The sequence below is a fragment of the Ostrea edulis genome, chromosome 4 (genome assembly GCF_947568905.1).
Source record: "Ostrea edulis chromosome 4, xbOstEdul1.1, whole genome shotgun sequence".
NCBI lineage: Eukaryota > Metazoa > Mollusca > Bivalvia > Ostreida > Ostreidae > Ostrea > Ostrea edulis.
In genome coordinates, this window is record NC_079167.1 from 75,140,709 (window position 1) to 75,162,600 (window position 21,892).

The 21,892-nt window shown below is 35.5% G+C and overlaps 1 long non-coding RNA gene across 1 annotated transcript; it reads left to right on the top strand.

The window, feature by feature from the left end:
* The first annotated feature begins 1,059 nt into the window (after positions 1-1,059).
* LOC130054321 (uncharacterized) lies at positions 1,060-21,222 on the top strand. Its single transcript, XR_008802636.1, has 3 exons — positions 1,060-1,292; positions 2,206-2,402; positions 21,130-21,222. It is a non-coding gene; the product is annotated as an uncharacterized LOC130054321 (long non-coding RNA).
* The last annotated feature ends 670 nt before the right edge of the window (positions 21,223-21,892 follow it).

A 21,892-nucleotide genomic window follows, 5' to 3' on the forward strand; every position in this document is an offset into this window, starting at 1 on the left:
GGTTAAATGTAACTTAAAGTGGTTATTTATTGGTCCTAAAAGTGGCACATTATGTCGTAATTAGTCTTTCTATTTCAAGATTAAACTCATATTTACTACTGATTAACAGGCCTATAGTCCTTACCAAGATGAGTTGGCAAAACGATCATATTTCAAATCTAGTAAGGGTGGTGGAATTTTTGTAATAATGGTATTATTTTGAAGGGTTCATCAAATAACATAATCCACCATAGAAATTTTCAAAATTTTGTATTTTTACCAAGGGCGGATAACTTTTTTTTTTAAAAAGTGCAAAAGTCATTTACTAGTCATGTGATTTAATACTAGCTAGGCTAGTCATGTGAATTTGATGTACTTCACTTTTCATAATCATTAAATAATAAACATTATTTTGATTTACTAGTGAATCATTCCAAATTGCTCATTATCCATTCGTTATACATTGGATACCTTTTAAGGACGATTGATTATTAAGTAACACTAGGCCTATTACATGCAAGATCCTAAAATGACAGAACATTATAACTTGATGTTATGATTCTCAACATTCATATTTATTTCTGGAACCAAAGGAACACGAAACTGACTTGGATCCTAGAGGGAAACATATTTTCTCAATTTCAGTAGAAATTTGCAACAAGAGCAACATCTAGCTGAAAATGAAAAATGAATACAAATATAATTAGTAATATGAATTTCATAAATATAAATATAAATTATATGGTGATAATTTTCTTACTTCAAATATCTTTTTTAAATGGTCATTTACTTGGACAAGAAAGATGATAATGTACAATGTTGCGCATGCCCTATAAAGCACATTAGCGAAATTTTATGGCATACTATTATTTGCAAAAGAAAGGTAATTTTGATGCAGTCTGAGACTGAAGGAAATGGTGAATTACATGGAATTACTTAATCAAGCTAATTTTAAGTCCAGTACCGGTAACGGCCTCTAAGGAATAAAGATATGTGGTGGCTGTTAAGTCCCTAATTAACGAATATTTGCAGATTCATGATTTGGATCAGTAAAGATTGATTATTTGTAACTCCGTTTTTGGAGCCTGAACATAAAACTTCCATAATGGATGATCCAAAAAAGCAGTAAAAGCTTGCATGTTTTATATGGAATGCTACAAAGTTTAGTATTGATTACTGAGAGTTGCCGTTTATGTGGCCATGCTTAGTCTACAGATTCTGATCTTCCACAGGGGGATCTGGGCTTAATTGATGCCTCAGCCTGCATTTCCCAGGAGAAGAGGACTTTGAAAAAACAGAGACAATATTTTCAGGTACAATTTTTTTTAATTGCGTACCTCTTTTAAGAGAAGATATTGTTTCAAAGAAATGCAAAAGTAAAGTGAATCAATTCGTTTTTCTTTGTGAATTGATTTATATATTATCTTCCATCTTTAGAAGTACAAAAATAATTTAGTGAGTACTGATGAAAAAACTCATATCAAAGAGAAAGTGATGAAACTTTAAGCTTTTGTCCAGAGTTTTTTTGGTGTTTTTTTTCAATCACAGTGCTTAGTCAAAATAAGACACGCTAAGGATAAATGCCTCAGGAAAATGCTTCTGTTGAAATAGTACGTATAGGCCTATATTGTACACACTTTAGCTATGAGTTATATATTTAAATTGTAAAGCAAAATATTGAGTGAAAAGATCAAAGACCCACAGTAAAATTAGCATCTTTTGGTGATTTTAATTGGAAGTACTCCTCGGCCCTATCGATTATTTTGGATCAGTGTACCGGCATATCAAATTATGTTTAAAAGTTAAAAATGACAGACTAGTACTTCTTGATATGGAATGCAGTATTTGGAATTGCTATTAATTTGACTTTTAATTATTTTAACTATCAGTATTAGGCCTAATTAAGATATGGTCCTCATTGCCTGTAGTCTTGGTCTTTCATCAAAGACTCTTTAAACAATGAGACAGATTTGATGGATTAATACATCATGGAGTAAGATTTATATCTTGGCCTGCAATTATTTCTCTGTTGATGGTCAGTATAGGGTTATTGGCATAGCTCCCTACATGACCCGTTGACCCCAAATTGAGCCATCAAGATGGAAATTAGATTAGAAGAGGTTATACTTAAAATGAAAAACATTCACACAAGACTATTCATTGAATAAAAAGGATAGTGCTGGAATAATCTTTTTCATATTCATGTATACTTATTTTGAATTTTAGAAATTTCCTGACCAGAGGTTCTTGTGATGATGAATGTTTTAACAGTTTGGAAGTCCAAAGATTAAGGTCTTCTCTGTGCAACACTTTTCCTCAGTGTATTCATCTGGTTTGGTCTTCAATCATACAATGATTCACATTCAAAAGCGTCAAGATTCTTGAAATAGGTGGGGGAAAGGACATACCAGAGACTGAATAGGGTCAGTTTGTCTTTGTTTATCATTACCAAAAACCATACAGTTCATAGGGTTAACATCAATATATATTCATAAAATGATTTGTACAAATAAGTTTAACTAAAAGTGGGACACAATAAATAAGACTATGCCAGATAGTATCATTGTAACATTATTACAATTTTCTATTATATGAAAGCGTGAATAATACATGTTATAGAGGGCAACGCGTACATATACATGTTTAAAAGGAAAATATAGAAAACTAATGAAAAATTAAACCATACCTATGGAACTTGAAAATTTTTGTCCAAATGGCATCGATTAGAATACAAGCGCAGGGACATGTTTCTCCATTTTTAATCTCGTGTACTCAAGTTTAGTCGTTCTGAGATGTTACATAAAATCCATAAAAGCATGTAAATCTTATTTTCTTAATCATATATACAATCACTCCTCGATTAACGCGATTGTACCATGTCTCCTATGTTTGTGAATTTACTAAACACGGATGCTGAATATATAAAAATTATATTTATGAAACGTTGAAAAGTTCACCAAACATCAATAATTACAAATACATGTACAAGAAATCTGAGCAAGAATCAAGGCTTCTGTCCACTGTTTTATAGATGTAGCGGTCAGTCGGGTTCAATCGTCGGTGGCCAGATAGCTCAGTTGGTAGAACACCCGATAAGAGATTCAGGGGCCAGGGTTTGAATCCTGGTCTGGTCCGTTGCATTTTCTCCCTTCCTATTACATTTGGTGCCGTAGACTAGCCCCTGGAACTGACAGGTGAAAATGCCTGCCAGGGGATAAAGATCCTGGGTTGATGTCTTCAGGTGTGAAGACATTTAAGTAGGGAGGAGTGTAGTGGTCAGCTGAGTTTGATTGCTGGTGGCCAGTTAGCTCAGATGGTAGAGCACCTGATAAGAGATTCAGGGGCCCGGGTTCGAATTCCAGTCTGGTCCGTTGTATTTTTTCCTTTCCTGGCAGGACAAAATAGATGGGAGTGAGCTTCCATACACAACCTAGAAGATTCCATACAACACCCTAAATATCATAGTGAACCTCAATGCAAGTAGACTGAAAATTTCCTAAAGCCCTATTTATTATACAGGGGACAAGGCAATTAATTTATCAAAAATAACGTTATAAAGGCCTAAAAATACTAAAGGAATATCTAATTCATCCTTGAACCAATGTGACTCTAGCTAGGGACTAAGTTACATTTGACAGAATTTAGAGCATTTCCTAAACACGAAAAAACAAGGCTACATGTGCAGTCCGGGATTTAACCCCAAGAAGAGCGAGCTCAAACCTGTGTGTCCTTTAGCCCTAGCAAAGTGATAATCCACCTATGACTCTTAGGGGTGAATCAATATATCGATATATCGAAATGTACTGGTATACATCTGTCCTGCAATATATGATACGGTGTTTCGACGATACGATATAATGTCGAGTTTAAAAACAGCTCTTTTAATAGCCGGAATCGAAGTTCATAATTTAAAAATGGTTTCTAACAGGAACACGATTCCTTGGACTTTAATACCCGCTTTTACATTGTGACATCAGAGATTCCTCAGACTTTAATCCCCGCTTTTTCACTGTGACATTGGAGTTTCATCAGACTTTAATTGTCATTGTTTGTTTTGTTATGAAATAAAAGATATTAAACCACTTCATTTTTTTTTATTTTGATATTTTACTTCAGAAAATGCTTAACTACATTGTAAATCCAATATATCGGATATCGCATCAGAAAATATTGTATCGTATCGTAAAATCTTGAGCAATACACACCCCTAATGACTCTGTATTTTGGGAGAGGGCCTACATAGGCTCTGCCTGTTGCCCAATTCTGTTGAGTTTCTCAATAAAATATGTTTAAATTAAATTGACTCTGTATTGAACGGTATCATGATCTGGGATAAATAAGTATTTATTATTATTATTATTATTATTATTTTATTCATTTATAAAGCGCAAAATTACAAATAGTTTCCATGCGCTGTACAATGTTTGTGCTAATAGTCATTGATAATATACTTAAAAGACCTGCAAGAGCTATTAAGGAAATGATAAAAAATAGAAAGAATTTAAATAAAACATGGTAGTAAAATGACAAAGTGGTCGACTTTGACTTGACAAGATACAATTGGCATACAGGTATTCGTATGCTGGATCAAAATTTAGTTTGCAAGAGCTTGCACATGGAATCCTTGATATTACACTGAATTTTACATTCACAGGCCATATTCACGCTTGAACAAGTGTTTTTAGGTTCTTGCAGAATGCTCGATGTGCTTCAAGCTCTCAAAGTTCGAATGGCAGTTTATTCCACAGTTGTGCACCTAGTGTTTTTATGGCTCTTGCACCGTATTTGTTTGATGATTTCTTCACTACCAGTTTCCATTGGTCGGATGATGATCTCAAGGTCCTATGTGGAAGGTAAACAGGACATAGCTCTCTCATGTATGCTGGTGCTGAGAAAGAGTGTAGTGACTTATGTATGGTTGTCAGCAATTTAAACACAATGCGTTGCTTTACAGGCAGTCAATGTAGTTGTTCAAGTACCGGCGAAATATGTTGTCTGTAGCATGTTCTTGTAAGACAACGTGCAGCGTTGTTCTGAGCCACTTGTAGTCGGTGCATGGGGCGATTGGTCATGCCAAGCAGGAGGGCATTGTGATAGTCAAGGTGGGATATGACTGTTGCATTGATGACCTTTGCACACACTTCCTGGGTGAGATGTGTTTCACCTTGGATATTCTCCTGATGTTGAAGTACATCTTCCTTACCACGGAGCTGACTTGTATTTCCATTGATAAGGTGGCGTCCAGGGCAGCACCGAGGTTTTTAGGTGTCAATATTGCTTCACCAATCTTCAGACGGATATCCTTCACAAGGCACTGGTTGTGGGCACTAGCAACCACCATTATCTCAGTTTTTCCATCATTTAGTTTAAGTTTGTTCACAGTCATCCAGGTTCGGACACTTGCTATGCATTCCTCCATAATGTTGACTTGATAGGTCCGCATGGCAGTGTTTTTTACACTCAAACGGCTGTAAAGTGGAGTGTCATCTGCGAACCCATGACGGTTTATGGCATATTGGTTGATAACTCTCCTGAGTGGGAGAAGGTACACCAGAAAGAGAAGGAGGCCGAGAACAGACCATTGGGACACTCCGGTGGACAGTGGTACATCTGAGGACACACTGGTGTCGATTATCATGTGAGATCTGTAGATTGTGAGGTTTAACTTAGTCAATTATCGTGCGAGGCAGGTAATCTGTAGATCGTGAGGTTTAACTTAGTCGATTATCATGTGAGATCTGTAGATTGTGAGGTTTAACTTAGTCGATTATCATGTGAGATCTGTAGATCGTGAGGTTTAACTTAGTCGATTATCATGTGAGATCTGTAGATTGTGAGGTTAACTTAGTCGATTATCATGTGAGATCTGTAGATTGTGAGGTTTAACTTAGTCAATTATCGTGTGAGATCTGTAGATCGTGAGGTTTAACTTAGTCGATTATCATGTGAGATCTGTAGATTGTGAGGTTAACTTAGTCGATTATCATGTGAGATCTGTAGATTGTGAGGTTTAACTTAGTCAATTATCGTGTGAGATCTGTAGATTGTGAGGTTAACTTAGTCGATTATCATGTGAGATCTGTAGATTGTGAGGTTTAACTTAGTCAATTATCGTGTGAGGCAGGTAATCTGTAGATCGTGAGGTTTAACTTAGTCGATTATCATGTGAGATCTGTAGATTGTGAGGTTTAACTTAGTCGATTATCATGTGAGATCTGTAGATCGTGAGGGTTAACTTAGTCGATTATCATGTGAGATCTGTAGATCGTGAGGGTTAACTTAGTCGATTATCATGTGAGATCTGTAGATCGTGAGGGTTAACTTAGTCGATTATCATGTGAGATCTGTAGATCGTGAGGGTTAACTTAGTTGATTATCGTGTGAGATCTGTAGATTGTGAGGTTTAACTTAGTCGATTATCATGTGAGATCTGTAGATTGTGAGGTTTAACTTAGTCGATTATCTTGTGAGATCTGTAGATTGTGAGGTTTAACTTAGTCGATTATCGTGTGAGATCTGTAGATCGTGAGGTTTAACTTAGTCGATTATCATGTGAGATCTGTAGATTGTGAGGATTAACTTAGTCGATTATCATGTGAGATCTGTAGATTGTGAGGTTTAACTTAGTCGATTATCGTGTGAGGCAGGTAATCTGTAGATTGTGAGGTTTAACTTAGTCAATTATCATGTGAGATCTGTAGATTGTGCGGTTTAACTTAGTCGATTATCATGTGAGATCTGTAGATTGTGAGGTTTAACTTAGTCGATTATCGTGTGAGGCAGGTGATCTGTAGATTGTGTGGTTTAACTTAGTCGATTATCATGTGAGATCTGTAGATTGTGAGGGTTAACTTAGTCGATTATCATGTGAGATCTGTAGATCGTGAGGTTTAACTTAGTCGATTATCATGTGAGATCTGTAGATTGTGAGGTTTAACCTAGTCGATTATCATGTGAGATCTGTAGATTGTGCGGTTTAACTTAGTCGATTATCATGTGAGATCTGTAGATTGTGAGGTTTAACTTAGTCGATTATCGTGTGAGGCAGGTGATCTGTAGATCGTGAGGTTTAACTTAGTCGATTATCATGTGAGATCTGTAGATTGTGAGGTTTAACTTAGTCGATTATCATGTGAGATCTGTAGATCGTGAGGTTTAACTTAGTCAATTATCATGCGAGGTAGGAGGCAGAATGCAGTCCATTTGGAATTCTTTCTTGATTAACCACCAGTGTTTCATTCTCTGAATCAGATGGTGAAGTTGTGTCTGAGGACTTATCCTTCATCTCCTTAGCTTGTCCTTGACATTCTTTTCTATTTATGTGCAGTGTTGGCGAACCCAATGAAACCCAGGAACTGGTGGAGCAATTTGACTTTGGTAGGCGCTGGCCATTCTCTTACTGCTGACATACCTTTTCCGGATTTGTTTCTATTCCCTTCACTGAAATGGTGTATCCTATATATGTTACAGATTGTTTGAGGTGTATCCTAGATATGTTACAGACTGTTTGAGGTGTATCCTATATATGTTACAGACTGTTTGAGGTGTATCCTAGATATGTTACAGACTGTTTGAGGTGTATCCTAGATATGTTACAGACTGTTTGAGGTGTATCCTAGATATGTTACGGACTGTTTGAGGTGTATCCTAGATATGTTACAGACTGTTTGAGGTGTATCCTAGATATGTTACAGACTGTTAGAGGTGTATCCTAGATATGTTACAGACTGTTTGAGGTGTATCCTAGATATGTTATGGACTGTTTGAGGTGTATCCTAGATATGTTACGGACTGTTTGAGGTGTATCCTAGATATGTTACAGACTGTTTGAGGTGTATCCTAGATATGTTACAGACTGTTTGAGGTGTATCCTAGATATGTTACAGACTGTTTGAGGTGTATCCTAGATATGTTACAGACTGTTTGAGGTGTATCCTAGATGTGTTACAGACTGTTTGAGGTGTATCCTAGATATGTTACAGACTGTTTGAGGTGTATCCTAGATATGTTACAGACTGTTTGAGGTGTATCCTATATATGTTACAGACTGTTTGAGGTGTATCCTATATATGTTACAGACTGTTTGAGGTGTATCCTAGATATGTTACGGACTGTTTGAGGTGTATCCTAGATGTGTTACAGACTGTTTGAGGTGTATCCTAGATATGTTACAGACTGTTTGAGGTGTATCCTAGATATGTTACAGACTGTTTGAGGTGTATCCTAGATATGTTACAGACTGTTTGAGGTGTATCCTAGATATGTTATGGACTGTTTGAGGTGTATCCTAGATATGTTACAGACTGTTTGAGGTGTATCCTAGATATGTTACAGACTGTTTGAATAATTCACATTTGGGGGGGCTTTAATTCAATTCATATATTCGGCTACTTTCATAAAAACTTTCTTTAACTTTGTGCAATGTTCTTCAAGAGTATTTGAACAAATAAAAACATCATCCAGAAAAATAAGACATTTTCTCAAACTCATATCTCCCATGAGTTTCTGGTCCATTAGTGAGACCAAAGTTCATTCTGTTACATTAATTAAAACTGAAGTTACATCCAATTGTGCTTCTCTTTCATCTATTTCAACTTGCCATTACCATATAATGTGTCAATCATATCATCAAATTGTGGTGACATATAGCAATCTTTCCAGGTCTTTTAATTCAATTGTAGTAGTTGGGGCTAAACAGACTGTGGATATCAGCTTGGATAGCTCAGTGGTTAGAGGACCTGACTAGTAGTAAAAGGGTCCCTGGTTCAATTCTTGGTCCAGCCTTGAATTTTCTCCTTTTCTATACTACACAATAATCACATGTCAAGACAAAATTGCAATGACTTGTGCAATCGATATTGGAAGTCACAAGATTGGATTTTACCGATATTCAATGGGCCTGTAGAAAACTTCAAAAGTTAACACATGAACAAACTGTTACAAGAGAGTTTTTACAGAATCATACTGTTCTGAACTCTTGAGTCTCGACTCGCTAGAATTAACTTTGATTCCTAGTTTAATATTTCTGTGTTTTAACCTGCACGGAAGGCTTTGCAGTAGATGAAGACCACTACTCTAAGACAAATGAACTTTTAAAACAGTTGATCAGAATTTTCAGTCGCCATTGTCATATTTTCTTTTATAGATAACATCTTGGGTATGCCCCTTAATGACAATTATTAATTTGGTCAACAATAAGTGTTTTCTGATATATTGGTTTTACACTGTAAGTTTGACACTTAATATTGTCTAAAGCCACTTTCCAAGCATTGGACATGATTTTAATACCATCACTAAATACCTCTCTACAAATTGTAAGTACATTAATTGGTACCACTGAATGACAGGGCAATTTTCGTTGAACTCCATGTCTTGTACTATCAATACAGGGACATTTTATACACAGAACTAGCAAAGTACATTCAATATATCCCCTTGTACCCTAGTAACAATTGTCTGCAACAGTCACCTCTGAACCTTTGTTTGTTAACTCTTTCAAGTCAGACTTGTTTTGCAAACAATGTTATAACATGATATAGACATTGCATTTACCATTGATCCACTGTCAATTAGGACTTTGAACTGTTTATTTTGTACAACAACTTCAAGCAACAACCTGTCATGATTCTGAAAAGAATCATATTTGTGTCTGGTTTGCCTTAATTAAGAAGTTCAAAACTTGTTTCTAAGCTAATCATTTTGGATACTTGATAACCACTGTCAATATCATTTTGTAACATTGTTTAATTGATTACCAGGTCACTGACATGTTAAATACTGAAATATTTTTGCATGATTATGCCATTGGTCGGAATTTTACTAAACTTAATTTTGACTGTATTTTCTGAACATTAATTAGCTTTTGCACCTGTCAGTATCAGCATTGTTTTCTTTGTACTTAGGTATCAATAAATTATCTTTATAATGTCAAGGTCACCAAGCAGTGGCTGTACCTCATAATATCACTCCTTGTATGAAACATCTACCATTTTAGGAGGATCATTCCCTTAGGAACATTTTAACTGAATTCATACATATGTTTCCTTGGTTACTATTGAGGGAAGTACAAAGTTTACTAGTCTCACCAAATTCAGGTTGTGATTACAGTCTTTTGATTTTGACCTGCTTGCTAAAAAGGTAATTTATATCAAATTTAGGCTTGGATGGTAAAGCATAGCTTTTGCTTCACTGGATCACCTGTTGTGTAGACTTTTAGTGTGTACTAGCTGGATCACCTGTTTAGACTTTTAGTGTGTACTAGCTGGGTCACCTGTTGTGTAGACTTTTAGTGTGTACTAGCTGGATCACCGGTTGTGTAGACTTTTAGTGTGTATTAGCTGGATCACCTGTTGTGTAGACTTTTAATGTGTACTAGCTGGATCACCTGTTGTGTAGACTTTTAGTGTGTACTAGCTGGATCACCTGTTGTGTAGACTTTTAGTGTGTACTAGCTGGATCACCTGTTGTGTAGACTTTTAGTGTGTACTAGCTGAGTCACCTGTTGTTTAGACTTTTAGTGTGTATTAGCTGGATCACCTGTTGTTTAGACTTTTAGTGTGTACTAGCTGGGTCACCTGTTGTGTAGACTTTTAGTGTGTACTAGCTGGATCACCTGTTGTGTAGACTTTTAGTGTGTATTAGCTGGATCACCTGTTGTGTAGACTTTTAATGTGTACTAGCTGGATCACCTGTTGTGTAGACTTTTAGTGTGTACTAGCTGGATCACCTGTTGTGTAGACTTTTAGTGTGTACTAGCTGGATCACCTGTTGTGTAGACTTTTAATGTGTACTAGCTGGATCACCTGTTGTGTAGACTTTTAGTGTGTACTAGCTGGATCACCTGTTGTGTAGACTTTTAGTGTGTATTAGCTGGATCACCTGTTGTTTAGACTTTTAGTGTGTATTAGCTGGATCACCTGTTGTGTAGACTTTTAGTGTGTACTAGCTGGATCACCTGTTGTGTAGACTTTTAGTGTGTATTAGCTGGATCACCTGTTGTTTAGACTTTTAGTGTGTACTAGCTGGATCACCTGTTGTGTAGACTTTTAGTGTGTACTAGCTGGATCACCTGTTGTGTAGACTTTTAGTGTGTAATAGCTGGATCACCTGTTGTTTAGACTTTTAGTGTGTACTAGCTGAGTCACCTGTTGTTTAGACTTTTAGTGTGTACTAGCTGGATCACCTGTTGTGTAGACTTTTAGTGTGTACTAGCTGGATCACCTGTTGTGTAGACTTTTAGTGTGTACTAGCTGGATCACCTGTTGTTTAGACTTTTAGTGTGTACTAGCTGGATCACCTGTTGTGTAGACTTTTAGTGTTTACTAGCTGGATCACCTGTTGTTTAGACTTTTAGTGTGTACTAGCTGGGTCACCTGTTGTGTAGACTTTTAGTGTGTACTAGCTGAGTCACCTGTTGTTTAGACTTTTAGTGTGTACTAGGTGGGTCACCTGTTGTGTAGACTTTTAGTGTGTACTAGGTGGGTCACCTGTTGTGTAGACTTTTAGTGTGTACTAGCTGGATCACCGGTTGTGTAGACTTTTAGTGTGTACTAGCTGGGTCACCTGTTGTGTAGACTTTTAGTGTGTACTAGCTGGGTCACCTGTTGTTTAAACTTTAAGGGTGTACTAGAAATGGATAAATAAGCTGCACTGTATTGAGGAGAACCCCTTTTCCCTTTCTTTGTTTTCAACCAATATTTTAATTTGATCAGCAATAGAAGTGGTTATTAACCTACTAGATGGACACCTCCACTTAAAATCAACCAAATAAACAACTGATTCCACTACTGAGCGCTTACCTGGAGTACACATAATTGAAAACACTTCAGAACATAATGTGATAAACAACATCTCAACTAATATATTTGTTATCTGTGTGTTTTCTACATTTTCAAAAATATGAACGAAAATTTTTTCATTTACATATATTTGATGAAAAATACACATTCACATCACTTTCTCACGGAATCAGATGCCTTATATGTCCTTATCAAGAAGTCTCGGCTTTACTACAAGGAAAAGTGCTAGCTAGTTATTACAGATCGTCGACCCATAAGCATATGCAACCCATACCTCCAAAGTGTTCCATTTCGTTCTTTGCAAAGTCTGCAAACCATTCTTTGTTTCCTGTAGACCATATTCATCGTTCCATGCAAACCATTCATTTTCTGTACTGCAAACTGTCAAGTATTTTATGCAAACCATTTCGTGCAAGAATAGTTCCGTGCAAGATCAGACCACACCCGTTGAAACATGCAGACATTAGAGAATCTGGAAAAGGTGGGCATAGATGGAAATCCAGCATTATTCTAAATTTATACAAAGGTGGAGTATAAAAAGTGAAAAGTCTGCAAATCTCGAAACAAATTATATCAAAACCACCAGGCAGAGCGAAACCCAATACATTTATAGCCCTCAAAGCAATTTTAATATATATTTTTTCACAATGTCTAGGAATATCTTATCTTGTTCGACTTGTTTAATCACATTTCATTATTCAATAAAGATTTTTTCATCAAAATTGTGTATCAGAACTGTCTGGAATCAGGATATTGCAATGACCTGTGTATACCTTAATGTAGATTCAATGCAAATCCCATTGTGTTTTTACCACAACAGATCGGCTAATACAGGTATTTGAAATTAACAGATTAAAGTGTTTGACTCCTTGAAAAGTCTGAAAATGGGCTGGGCCAATTAAAACATAATAAAAGAGGTGTTTATAATTTAAAAAACAACAAATCTTTAGCTTAATGAGACAATTACAACCATAACAAAAAAATAATACGCTCAAAATCATTTGAACACATTCTAAATAGATTACATGTAATGTGAGCGAAATTGCTTCAAGAAATAGAATCACAATTAATATTTTTATTTTATGTCTCTAATATCAGAGTGCAGTTGTAATTCTAAATGAAATATTGAGTCAAAATATTTAAAATCTGTTCGGTTATTCCCCATATTAAATGAATTAATAAAAAAGACACACTGAAACAGTATACACATAGGTAAATGTACATCTACCTGGCAGGTAGTCTGATTGTACACATAGGTAAATGTACATCTACCTGGCAGGTAGTCTGATTGTACACATAGGTAAATGTACACCTACCTGGCAGGTAGTCTGATTGTACACATAGGTAAATGTACATCTACCTGGCAGGTAGTCTGTACACATAGGTAAATGTACATCTACCTGACAGGTAGTCTGATTGTACACATAGGTAAATGTACATCTACCTGACAGGTAGTCTGATTGTACACATAGGTAAATGTACATCTACCTGGCAGGTAGTCTGATTGTACACATAGGTAAATGTACATCTACCTGGCAGATAGTCTGATTTGCTTTCAATTACTGATTGGTTTGCTTTCACTGTTATTAATTATTTTCATTTTACCTGAATTATTATCATTTTCTGTTTGTTCCTTTTAATGTTCAGGGTGACGTCGACTGGCTTGCACGAAATCTCTGCGTAAATGTATGTCTAATGGAACAACAAATCAAATTTATTTAGTTATTATCAATAATTTACTTCACTGGTAAATCAATAACTTTTTAAATCATGTATTCAATTACTGGGTATATGCACATTCAACACATTGAGTGATAAAATATTGGTGATGTTTTATATGATAGAATTTGCTACTGCATCGGTGTAAGTGCCTATCAAAGGCACTGTGACTCTTCTGAAGTTATCATTGTTCAAATATTACACAGCTTTCTCTGTTATTCATTGATAACTTCTCTTCAGTTTTAATGTGTATAATATATTTTTTGAATCAAGTAAGAATTTTCTTCTGAATGTTTTACAGACATTTTGACTAATTGTTTTCCCTACGTATCTAGTTTTGGTTTTGTAAATTTGGCTTTCCTCCTGCCTGTCAGCTTTGACAACTTCCACCATCAGAACATCACAAAAGGAAGAAAAAACATTAATAAACTGAAGAGATGAGTCACTTGTCAAAAGAAGTCTAAAATCTTATAACCGTCCATGTTTCTCTGGGTTCTTGACGTCTTTTTGGCTCAAGGTTGCATAATTCACTTCCTCCGCTTTTCTCCCATCCTGCGATCAATACTCCTGACCATATTTGGAGTATGATTGGAGATAATATTCAGTATTATCAGTTGAGGCCTGACTTAAGCCCATTTTCACCACCCTGAGAGAAATGGCAGATTCCAGGCTTGACGGCAGAAATTGATTTTTAAGCCGAAGAGACCATGACTCATCCTGGTGGAGATGGTTAACGTTTTAGCCATCATGACATTTAAGTATTGTCAACCAATTTTCACAAAAATGCCGATTCCTAGAATCACCTGGAATGAAGTCCCCCCCCCCCCCCCCCCCCCCTTTTAAAATAAGATTGTAATTAAGAGAATTAATTTGTGTGATTAATCGCATTCAAATTGTCATTGTTTTCGTCTTTGCACTTCTTAGATGTCTCTCTTTAGTGTGACTGGTAGAAACTTTGTTAGTTTGTGGCATTAAATTCTCTCATGAAGCAAAAATGATCTCCTAAGTTGATTATCACAGAGTGATTGAAAATTTCCCTGCGGATAAAAACAAACCATTGTTATTTGCTCCAGACACTCATCTCCCTTGGTTTGTCCTGAAGGGAGCAATATGTTGGGTCTTCTCTCAGATGCTGAATTTAACATGCAATTTGACACTTGAGTAGTGAAGCTGCATATGGTGATTCTACAATAGGTTATTAAGTTTCCAAATTCATATGCACAGTTTATATACATTGTATGTGCATGGCTGGTTAAAATGTACAATTGACCAGGTCACCCATCTACATGTATTGTTTTATCCCCCCCCCCCCCCCCCCCCAACAATATAACTTGGAGCATTTATATTATGACACATGATGTATACACAATATGATTAAGTGGATTTAAGTGGTGGAAACTGTTTTCTGCCATATGAGCATGCCTCCATCCAGACTGCCACCTATCAGGACAATCAATAAAAAGGTAGTTCATGAATTCATCATAACGTCCAGCAATTTGACAGCCATAGCTGTAGAGAATCTGGTGGAGCCTGTACACTGCCTGAGACCTGCAGTTCCCAGACTAATGATAACACAGGGAGATTAAGATGAAATTATCTTCCCTGTTTAGTACAAAAGAATATCAAATTGATGAATAATGAATTAAATAATTGAATTATTCCATACATACTGTACAGATAAAAATGTATGTGGTTTTCATTGAGTAACCTTTTGCCTCATCATTTGATTCCCTTCAGCATTAGGGAGTAATTAAGTTCACATCCAGATAGATTTAGAAGACTGGTGGGGGACACAGTTTGCCAACAGTAACAAACCCCTAGCAGCCCATCCCACTATACCAGCCAGATAAAAGTTCAGAATTCTCACTATACCAGCCAGATAAAAGTTCAGAAGCGACACTTATTCTATGTTATCTTGTTTATTTATATACATAATTCAAAAAGTTGATATCACACAGTCAAAATTAGCTGCAATAATGTAGCCCTCTCTGATTTTTTTTTTTTTTTTTTTTTTTTTTTTTTTTTTTTTTTTTTTTAGGGAGAATTTAAGAAAAAATGGATAGGGCTACATTATTGCAGCTAAGTCAAAATAGCTGTATATTTCCCTGCTTCTTTATCTTTCATATATATATATATATATATATATATATATATATATATATATATCCAAAATTGAAATAGTCTCAGTAATCGGATACTAATATTTAAAAAATATGAAAAGAAAACATAGAAATCCTCCGTAAAGCTTTAGCGCTTTCATTACATCTTCAGAAGCTTTACAAAAATGTATACATAGCAGTATCATAGTAACAGTGATTATGACGTCAAAGTAAGCGGAACGTTAAATGTCTATATTGTGACGTCATGGATAATGTACAACAATGATCTGGAAAAAGTACGGGAAAATCATAGGCAATTATAAAAGACTATTAAGTTTTGGCTTTAGAATACCGATAAAATGTTTTTCTTTTTCCCGTCTCTGAATAGCACTGGCACATCTGAGTTTATAAATTGGGAAAATGTTAAATCGTTTTTTACCACACGTTTCCAGGTGTGCACTTAACTGGATTTGTCTGTATTCAGGTGTACTGATGTGCTGCTTATGTACACGTACACGGGCACGGAGAGTGTTGCCAGTTTCACCAATGTAATATTCCTTGCATCCAGGACATGTGATGGCATATATGACATCCTTTGTATCGCATGACATGTTAGCATTAACTTTAAATTCTCGTCCGTTAAAATTATAACCGGTCGCTTCTGTAATGTAGTCACATGTACCGCATCGAGGGTCTGTACACTTTGACACTGTATAAGTACGGTCATCTAATTGGGAGGAACAAAGTATTCTCTTAAGATTTTTGGGCTGGCGTTTACTGCTAATAAAACGACAGTTCTTGTATATGCCTTTTGTTTGTTCATCTTCCCTAAGTAGCTTGTTTAATTCATAAACAATTGAATTGATGTTTTGATTTCTCGGATTATAAGTGTGTACAAATGGTATTATTTCTCCGTCATTAGCACATCGTGTGTTTGAAAGTAGCTGTATCCTATCGCACTCCTTAGCCTTCATAGGGATATCCGCTTGGAGGAATTAAAATTGTATTTATTAAGCCAAAAATACCCAGAACAACTTGTGACGATGGAATAATGAATACATTTTTGTAAAGCTTCTGAAGATGTAATGAAAGCGCTAAAGCTTTACGGAGGATTTCTGTGTTTTCTTTTCATATTTTTTAAATATATATATATATACACACACACATATATACACACACTGATTGTGATGTCATGTTTTATATTACTATACATCCTTTAATATTTGAAATAAACATGTTCTAAAACCAAAGACAATGTAATAAGAAATTTCAACGCTTTGTATAGTTGGATATGGAATTTATTCGTGAGTAAGACAGGTATTTAAAATAATGTTTTCACTCGTGTTACGCACTGGTGAAAATATAAAAAAAGTCCTGTCTTACTTGTGAAATAAATTCCATATTTATCTACAAAGCATATATTGAATACCCTCGATATGTTTATACGTGTACTAAATTAACAGTTATCTCATGACAATGTCTCCTTTAAAACAACTTTGCATGTTTTGTTCGTGATGGATAAAATAACAATATATAAGCTAGTGTCTCCAAGTATGATTCCATAATAAAAATATATTTTGATATTACGTGCACAAGTATATTATTAAAAACACAGCAGGGGGTCTGCCTGCTGCCACTGCTGACCTGGGCCCACTGTATAAATTCTGATGATTGATGTTGATTTAGCATTATCTGTAGATAAAGCCAGAACAGTGATTATTTGACAGGGAGTAAAAGTGTAATTAAGGCTTAGAGAACTAGATGACAATCCACTGATTGTCGATTATCATTGATTCCAGTACCCTATCAATGAAACACGTGTAGAGAGATTGCCTCCGATAAGAGCTATCTCCGTAATGGATGCTGGGAAAGTTGGCATAATTACGACCGAGAAAATATGTAAAAATTGGTCACCATAGATACCTGTATATCATATCAAAATGGCCTTACTAGTCAAATTAAGATGTACTTTTGCTAGCCTTATTTATGTAATGATGTTGCATTCTGCATGCACTATGCTGAAATAGTAAAGGGTTTTGATACATTGTGTACAAGCTGAAGACAAGGACATGGAAGTGTCAAAACCCTGACTTCTGTTTTGGCATAGTGCTTGTGCAAAAGTGACAGTATTATAATTATTATGCTGAGTGTCAATTTTTTTTCCAAAATAGTAGGGTTTCATATATCGTGTTTTAATGGAGCAAAGGTTACCACCCTGAAAACACTTGATTGAGGTGGGTTTTATTGGCGCATAATTATTAAAAATGGATGATAACTTGTCATTTTTGTGTCAATCAAATTTATGGACAAGTTTTCTTTATAGCAGTTTATATTAGTGCATGGTAAACTTTAGTTGATATATGTATATAATTTATCAGTTGTAAGAATACTGACTCTGTGACGGAATGGACATCATGTTTGCTTGTCAAGTGAGTGGCCCTGGGTTCGAACCCACAGATTGCCAACTATTTTCTGAATCAACTGCATTGTTTCAGTTTATTCAATATCAAACATTTGAACAAGACAAAAATGTAAAGACACACAAAAGAAATAGTGATAGTGTACAGGGCTTGAAGCTAACTTTTTATGTCACCAGTCCAGCTGGACTGATGGGGTATAATTTTAACCAGTCCGCAGAAAAAATTACCAGTCCAACAGAGTTTTCCAGAAATAATCAAATATATTTTGTTGATATCATTAAAATGAAATTTAACTCATTATGCCTTAGACAATATTGTAACACTTAAATGTGGAATTTATATTTACGAATCAGATTCGTCCGGTTGATTAAACAGATCGAAGCATGCCAAATGTGTATGAAATTTCATATTAAGTATATTTTCCAAAATGATGCTTTAGAAAATTAACCAGTCCCATCAGACTGACTAAAACAAATGTCAGTCAGTCCGCCAGACTTTTAGCCAGTCACAGACTGACGGACATATGTTAATTTCGAGCCCTGGTGTACATGTATCCTTGCTCTTTGCAAAACAAGTCAGGTATGAAATATAATGAGGAAAAACTAAAAGGAAACCTAATTATTAAGGAGGTATGCTACACCAGAGAAATTTGATATGGATTTAAAGTGGAGGATATGTACAACAATATTTTGAAATTGAAAACTTTCAAATTAACTGTATTTAGTCAAATAATGGCAGTTTTAATAGAAAGTAATCTGAAAAAAAATCTAAAATCCCTGCTGGACTCGAACCCATGATCTACAGTTCAGCAGTTGACATGCTAATCTACTGAGCCACTCAGCTAGGTGATGATTTTTGAAATGAATAGACAAATATTGCTGATATTTATATTTTCATCCATGTTTTAAAAGAAAGTCAGCCTTTGTGATGATGTAGAGTACCTTCTTAAACAAGTAACTCTCAAAAACTCAGTCCGTAGGACTAAAGTAAAATTTTGAGAATTCAAGTTTTCTCTAAGAGTCCAGGACTCTGCACTTTGATCGACTTTTTAGCTCTTCTGAGCCGAAGGCTCAAAGAGCTAATGCTATGGCCATTTGTGCGGTGTTCGTAAACTTTTTAGGAAAAGGGCTATAACTCAAGAACCCCTTGGCCAATTTTTTTCAAATTTGTTACAGGGTATCATTGGCCCAAGGGCTTTCATACATACTAAATAGAGGGATGTGACCCTTTAACAAGGGGAGATAATCAGGAAAATACAAACAAAAGTAGTGGTTGCTAAAAAATCTTCTCAAGAACCACTGGGCAGATTATCACCAAACTTACACATAAGGATGAGGATATGTTGTAGATTAAAAATTGTTCAAAGCATTACCCTGGGGCAAAGGGCGTGGTCTCAAGGTCACTTCAAAGTTGACTTAAATTTATATTTCCTTAAATCTTTGATATTTTAGTCATTATAAGGACTAGGACCATCAAATTTTGACAGTTGATGCATCTTAGGACCTTGTGTCAAGTTGTCTCAAAAGTAGGTCACGGTGACCTACTTTTTGAATTTTGCAGGTATTTATTTTAAAATAAATTTTGATGCATATCTTGGACACTTTGAAGCCTATGATCATCAAAACTTGTCAGTTGGTGGATCATGGGACCTTGAAATGCGTCAACTGAAAAATAGGTCACCGTGACCTACTTTCTGAATTTTATGGCTTATCATTTATAGATATATTTTAAGTTGTTATTTCAAATACCGAGAGGTTTAGAATCATCAAATCTTGTAAGTTGATGCATCTTGAGGCCTTGAAACATATTTATAAAAAAGTAGGTCACAGTGACCTACTTTTTGAATTTTGCAGATATTCAAATTTCACATTTTCAATTTTAGATGCATATTTTGGGCACTGTGAAACCTAGGATCATCAAACTTTGTCAGTTGATGCGTCTTCAGTCTTCGGTTTGTGTCGACCAAAAAGTAGGTCACCGTGACCTACTTTTGGTATTTGACAGCTAAATTACTATATTTCAGACACTATTTGACCTACAATCATCAAACTTTGTCAGTTTATGCATCTTGAGTCTTCGGAGTGTATCGACCAAAAAGTAGGTCACTGTGACCTACTTTTGGCATTTGACAGTTATATTTATATATTTCAGTCACTAATTGACCTACAATCATCAAACTTTGACAGTTGATGCATCTTGAGTCTACGGAGTGTGTCGACCAAAAAGTAGGTCACCTTGACTTACTTTTGGAATTTGACGGCTATATTTATATATTTCAGATACTATTTGACCTACAGTCATCAAACTTTGTCAGTTGATGCGTCTTGCATGTTCAAAGGGTATCGACCAAAAAGTAGGTCACCTTGTCCTACTTTTGGAATTGGACGGCTATATTTATATAATTCAGATACTATTTGACCTACAGTCATCAAACTTTGTCAGTTGTTGGGTCTTGGATGTTTGAAGGGTGTTGATGAAAAAGTAGGTCACCTTGACCTACTTTTGGAATTTGACGGCTATATTTATATATTTCAGATACTATTTGACCTACAGTCATCAAACTTTGTCAGTTGATGGCTAACCAAAAAGTAGGTCACCATAACCTACGATTGGAATTTGACAGCTATATTTCAATATTCAGATACTAATTGGTTTAAAATCATCAAACTTTGTCAGTTGATATTTTTTGGGTTCTCAAAATGTGTAAACCAAAAAGTAGGTCACATTGACCTACTTTTTTTGAATTCTTAGGATTTAACTAAAGATTTAGAATACTAAGAGGCTAAGAATAGAAATGGTGGGGTTGTACAATTTATCAGAAGAGCGATTCTAGGCCCTTGGACCTCTTGTTGTAAGTGGTACACTGTAAGATATACAATATCGTGAGCGTGGTTCACATTTTATAATTTCATTTTCCTCAAGTTATATACTTTATAAATTCACTTCAACTGAAATATGAACATGAAGAATAAAGAAACTATCACCTTACACTATCTAAGTAGCTTCTGCGGTAATTGCAGTCAATCATTTCAAAAATTGATTCCTAGGTAAGTGCAGTACCTGATGAAGAAGCATCGCTAATTACTAACCTTTCGGACCTTTTTTTATTTTCAGAATAATGGTCATCTTACAGGTATGGTCCATTAGGTGCTAATTCAGTCCCATGATCAGTGGCTTGTTTGAGGTATCCGGAGTAGATATTCAAGGGTAAGAAGACTTAAATTTATCTTGAGAATTAGAATTTGAGGTATCCCAAGTAGATATTTAAGTATAATGAGACTTAAATTTAAATAAAGAATTAGCACTTTGAGGTATCCAGAGTAATTTTATAAGGAGACTTGAATTTAACTTTGACAGATCCGGATTTCAAGAGAACAAGAGTATTTTAACTTGTATTAATATATAGGGAAAAAACTTGGAACCATGAGATTGAGAAATTTGAGCTAGAGCTCAAAGTTTGAGATACCGAGAGTCACCTGTATATATTTTTTTTTACTGTGGTATAGGAGAGGAGACAGTCTATTGATACTGTAGTATAGGAGAGGAGACAGTCTATTGATACTGTAGTATAGGAGAGGAGACAGTCTATTGATACTGTAGTATAGGAGAGGAGACAGTCTATTGATACTGTAGTATAGGAGAGGAGACGGTCTATTGATACTGTAGTATAGGAGAGGAGGCAGTCTATTGATACTGTAGTATAGGAGAGGAGACAGTCTATTGATACTGTAGTATAGGAGAGGAGACAGTCTATTGATACTGTAGTATAGGAGAGGAGATGGTCTATTGATACTGTAGTATAGGAGAGGAGACAGTCTATTGATACTGTAGTATAGGAGAGGAGACGGTCTATTGATACTGTAGTATAGGAGAGGAG